Source organism: Pinus tabuliformis, chromosome 6 (assembly GCF_031772625.1).
Source record: "Pinus tabuliformis cultivar Carrire ecotype Pingquan chromosome 6, CPIR1, whole genome shotgun sequence".
Taxonomy (NCBI): domain Eukaryota; kingdom Viridiplantae; phylum Streptophyta; class Pinopsida; order Pinales; family Pinaceae; genus Pinus; species Pinus tabuliformis.
Window position 1 is genome coordinate 991,305,684 of NC_142292.1, and position 5,801 is coordinate 991,311,484.

The following is a 5,801-nucleotide window of genomic DNA, read 5'->3' on the forward strand; positions in this document are numbered from 1 at the left end:
GATGAGTTATGTAATTGGATTAAATAAGTCAAAGTATTGGAAATGAAACAATGATTTACAAAATGGTGGTAAGGCTAGTAATAGCTTAATTAGAAGTTAAGGCTCTACATGGTGAAACTTGCAAATAAATAGACTATATCATAATTGTAGCATACAAATTGTGTGGTGAACTAGATAGGACTGCATATAACTTAGCTTAGGTAGATACTTTTGTGGAGCATCTAAATCATAATATTGTTTAAATTTTATTGATATATCTCATACACTATGATTTCAGTTATGGTTTCATTTAACAGTTATGCGAACATTTATGGTTTCATTTAATAGTTATGTCAACATAGGGCTGTTGAGTATAATGTTGAGTTGAGGTTTCATGATATGGTGGTATGGGGATGACGATGCACATGTGGTTCTTATTCCTTTAGTTTAAAATGAGAATGATGTTGTACGCTCATGATGGATATGATATGCATACGTATTATGGTGTTATGATATGAGGTATATTGACATGTTGTTCATTTATTATGTGATGTCATGATATATATATATATATATATCTTTGATGCAAATATGTTGATTTTATAACTTAAATTATGGTATTTCATGAGATGAAGCATTTGGTAATTGCGTGTAGATTTTATGACATGCATGAGCATGCAGTTTGTCATTATTCAAAATGATGTGATTAACAATGATGTTATGTTATCATGATGACATGAAAGACTTGGCATGTGGGTTATTTTCTATGATCCTATGATTATAACTAATGCATTGGTTACATGTTGAGATGTGGTGACTGACAAGAACCCTACAAATGGGCCAATAGGTCCAGCTATTTGATGATTTCGTGGGAACCCATACATGTGAGGGAGATATGAAACACCATATGGGTTGGGGACATACTCAATCGACACTACATATGCCAGTGGTTTCTTTGTATTGTATAGCTCTTGAGGGGTTATGGGACCATCTTAAGGAGGCTAAGTGTCTGATATTGTAGGTCAGGTGCTTGATAATGGATTGGGATGCCAAAGTCTGGTAGGGGCATAAGGACTTCGATGCCTAGGGTTGTGCACCTTAGTGAGTGTGGAGGGAGTGGGTCAGCCTTTTGAGATGATTGGAGTACCACTGCATGGAGTAATGAGTTGGGTGCCTGCCTTGGGGAAGATGAGGTATGAGTCGGGCGTGAACCTTGGGCTATGGTATAGACCGATGAGGATTATACATGGTTCCGAAAGAGGTAAAAAATACATAGATTCCTTGATATTTCCCTGGTGTTATGGAAACTTTCGATGCTTGCTAGTTATACTAGTTTAGCAGAGGGTGTAGGGCAATTGTGAAATAATAAATAACTAAATAAAATAAAATGTTAAATGATTCAACTTAACTTCGAGACGAAATTCCTTAAAGAGGGGGAGTATGTAATGTCCCCTCATAATAATGATAATAATAAATATATAATATAATAATAAAATATAAGTAAATAAATAATAATGAAAAGATAATAATAGTAAATAAATAATAAATAATTAAGAGAATATAATAATAATAAATAAATAAAATAGTAAATAATAAATTGGTGTTATATATATATATATATATATATATATATATATATATATATATATATATATATATATATATATATATATATATATATAAACTCTAAAAATAGTAAAAATAAGTAAAGTTAATAAAAATGTAAAAAGGAATAAAATAAGAAAGAGTTAAGTTAAGAGAAATATTAAATTAAGCGAAGCTTAAAATAAAGAAATAAAAGTTGCATGTTGACACATGGAATGTGTGGATGCAGACCTTTCTATTTTTTGGTCTATTTAATGGACGATGAGGAAGATGAGGTTCATCATTCCTTCATACATTCTCTTGGAGAAAAGTGCTGTGAGACAAAGGATTCTCTGGCAGTGGTATGTTGATTGAGGGCTCGGGGGTGGCCAGTTGTAGAAAGATTATGTGCAGTTGATCCTGCAGTTGGGTGGAGAGTCGTCCCCAAAACTTTGTTGCGGTTAATGAGATTCAAATAGTGTTCAACTCCGAATCACTAGTAAGGAATATCATCGCCACAGGTAAGTTGTCTCTGGTCATATTTTTTAAATTTCTATTCTAATTAGTTGATTAATTGTGTGTTGATTATAAATTGCCTAATTAATGTAACTATTTGTATATTTTAAATCGGGGTTGTTACATGCTAGTTTTTATTGTACTAAGAAAATAAACACATATGATGTCATTGAAGATACTACTTAGATGTTCTTTATGTTGGCAGTATGTCAATAAAAAATATTACCTCTTATAGATTGGTGATGATGATAAATTATGTGCATTTGTGATAAATGATTGGAATGTCTTTATTATTTAAGAATTTAAAACCTTTTACGATGACTTAATTGAATGTAATTTTACAGTTTTGTGGGGACAATGACTTATCACACCTATGAGGGACTATTGAAGGCATTGTGGGTACTTGATATTATGATATTAAGAGGGTGTCTTTCACGTTGACATTCACCTTCCTAAGGAGTATTCGTTTGAGCCCTCATTAATGCAGTTTATCACAAAAATGTGGCACCCTAATATCAGTAATGAAAACATAACAATATGTTTGGATATTTTAAAGACAAGTGGACAACTGCAATAAATTTGAATATCACCTTAATTTCTATGCAAGCCTTGCATTTAGCTCCAGAACCTAATGACCCTTAAGATGTGATTGCAACAAAACAATACCTTACGAACCATGAAACATTTGTAAACACTGCCTATTATTCTAGACCAATTTTTTTGCAAATGGAGCAGATCTTGATATGGACCATAAGGTACAAAAGTTGGTAGATATGGGGTTTCTTATGGATATAGTGAGAACTATATTAGAAAAATGTTTTGGTGATGAAAATATGGCATTGGAGAAACTTTGTAGTGGAAGTATTCAATGATATTTTTGTTGTCCACTTGTCTTTCAGAATATCCAAGCATATTGTATTATTTTCACTACGGATATTAGGGTGCCACGCTTTGTGATAAACTGCATTACTGAGGGCTCAAACGAATACTCCTTTGGCAGGTGAATATGAACTTGAAATAGGCTGTCTTAACATCATAATATTGAGTACCCACAGGGCCTACAATAGTCAATTAAGTCATCGACAAAAAAATTTAAATACCTAAATAATAAATACATTTCAATAACTTATCACAAATGCACACAGGTAATCATCATCACCAATCTATATGAGTTAATATTTTTTATTGACATGCCACCATCATAAAGAACATATAAGTAGTTTTTTTAATGACATCATATGTCATACGTGACAACAATAAAAATATTACTTTTTAAGGAATATTTAGTGATCAATTTAATGGCATTAATTTATACATTATCATTTGGTACAAGTCCTCTGAGCTCATCCCAAGAAAACTCTTTTCAATGCAACCCAAATCATAGTTAAGCCTTTCACAATCATTCCAAACCCTACATAGCAATATAAAATCCCATCAAGGAATCCCACCAAGCTCTACAAGCCACTTCTTGGAGCTTCCAAACAAGCCAACATCACAACAACCATCAAATCTCAAGATCTTCCACTTGCAACACACAACTTATCAATGAGATTAACACACTTGTATCTCCCACGCTAGGAATCATGGTGTTAGTATTCCAAAAGGACTAATCCTTATTACACGAGTACTATATGATTTTTTAGGAATTTCCAAACAACTAGCATCACACCAACTATCAATCTCTAAGACAAAAAGTAGTTGTATTAAAAAAAGACATTATCCCTGCATTATATTAACTAAGACAAGCGGGACCAAAATTAAAAAATGGACCAATTCCACAAGAAATCCTAGGCTACATCAACCAGAAAATCCCTAAGTGGGTCACCCCTTGAAGCAATATCATCACATTGCATTAGAATTTTGTGCAACATCCAAGATTGTGTGCCTTCTAAGGTAGACTTCCACATGTCAAGTAATATTTATCCAAGATGGCATGTCCTCCAAGTAGAGGCTCTTCACTTCAAGTACTCCTCCTCAAATTTTCTAAGGTGGCTACATGCTCCTAGGGCTTCTTACCCATCAAATTGGGTAACCCCATAGGAGAATTTTTGCTCCTACAATTGACATCCATCTGGATAGCCAACTAGACAACAACCCTTGATATTCACTTCTTGATGATGATATGCCATATTCCTCTTCCATTTACATGAACCATATGTCTCTCACCATCTGACATCTCCACTTGAATGAAGGTGAGATTTTTTTTGAAAGGTCCTTTGATCATTTTTCAATCGAATGTGCATACTTGTTTGTTTTGGGAATTTAGAATGGATAAAGGGGTGATATGTAAGATTGACCGATCTTGACTGTAAATATATTATCCCACCTTCCCAGAGGTGTTGAATGGTGTTGTCATTGATTCCAGCATCTATCTTTGAATACTCTTAATATATGTTGTACATCACCTCAACTGGAAGCTCCAATGAACAACAAATGCCAAAAGGTATCCAACCCCTACAGTGTACCCTGCATTTGAAGAAGTTTTTGGCTTAGCAAGTTAGTGAAATTGAATATGAAACTATCATAAGATGATTTTCCTCGTCATGTTGATTCCAAAGGTAGCTAGTACGTCACATGGTTCATCTCGATTTGGAAGATATATTCATTTAAAGGTGAAGCCTCGAAATTTGATCAAGGAACCCCAAATTATATGTTATATGGAAGCTTGAATTTTGGTTTATTGTGTGGAGGTTTGCCGTTACACCAAAACCCGCAGGTATTGGTAAACATTACAAGCCAGTAACTAGGATCCCCAGGGTGGAAATTATGGATTCTATAGAGGTGCGGTGATTCTTCCAACACCCCCCCTCAAACGCAACTTGGGGAATCGAACCTGGGTCCAAGCTCTGATACCATGTGGAGGTTTTCCGTTACACCAAAACCCGCAGGTATTGGTAAACATTACAAGCCAGTAACTAGGATCCCCAGGGTGGAAATTATGGATTCTATAGAGGTGCGGTGATTCTTCCAACATATTGGAGATATATTTGGTTCAAAATTTTAAATTAAATTAATATGGTCAAGGGTATGTAATCATTGAAAGTTGGAATCAAGTTGACCTCCTAATAAAATTGAATTTTGGCCCAAAATAAATTTCAAACTGAATTTTAAATTCAAAATTTGGAAGATTGGCTTTGTCCAACTACCAAGTCAGCTCCATTTAAAATCCCCCCTTTTTCTTTATAAAAAGGAACTCGAATCTTCCAAAGAAACTATTATTCCATGCCTATCTTTCGATTCAAAATAATATGTTATGAGGGTTTTTGTGGTTAATTTTTTTCATTCTTGGGCTATGGGTATTCATTCAGCCTTCTCTTTGAAACAGATCTATAGGTTATTTCATCGATATCTAAGGCTTATTATTTTGAGGCATATCTGCTACATTTTTGAGGTTTTTCGTTGACACTAAGATTTGAGTATTATTTCACCTTTTCGTTGGCAATTTGTGTGTTCCTTTTTGTGATTCTATTCCCTAAGGTTTTAAGGTTTATTTTAGTTTCAGTCTACTGAGAAGATTTTTGTTTGCATACTACAAAACTCAGATCTTGGAGCACATGCATGCATTATAACTGAAAAGATGTATTCCTGTAGCAATGGTGTGTTGATTGAGGTTACTTTCGATTGATTGTGATTAGGTGCGAGTTTTTTCACGTTTTAGTACAAGTTTGACTTGCTACATGGTTCAACTAATTGTTCTTATGCTAATATGGTGCAATCTTATT

At 33.9% G+C, this 5,801-nt stretch overlaps 1 pseudogene; it reads left to right on the top strand.

Annotated features, from left to right (window-relative positions):
• Positions 1–1,838: 1,838 nt before the first annotated feature.
• LOC149262323 (ubiquitin-conjugating enzyme E2 27 pseudogene) lies at positions 1,839–2,951 on the top strand (annotated as a pseudogene).
• The last annotated feature ends 2,850 nt before the right edge of the window (positions 2,952–5,801 follow it).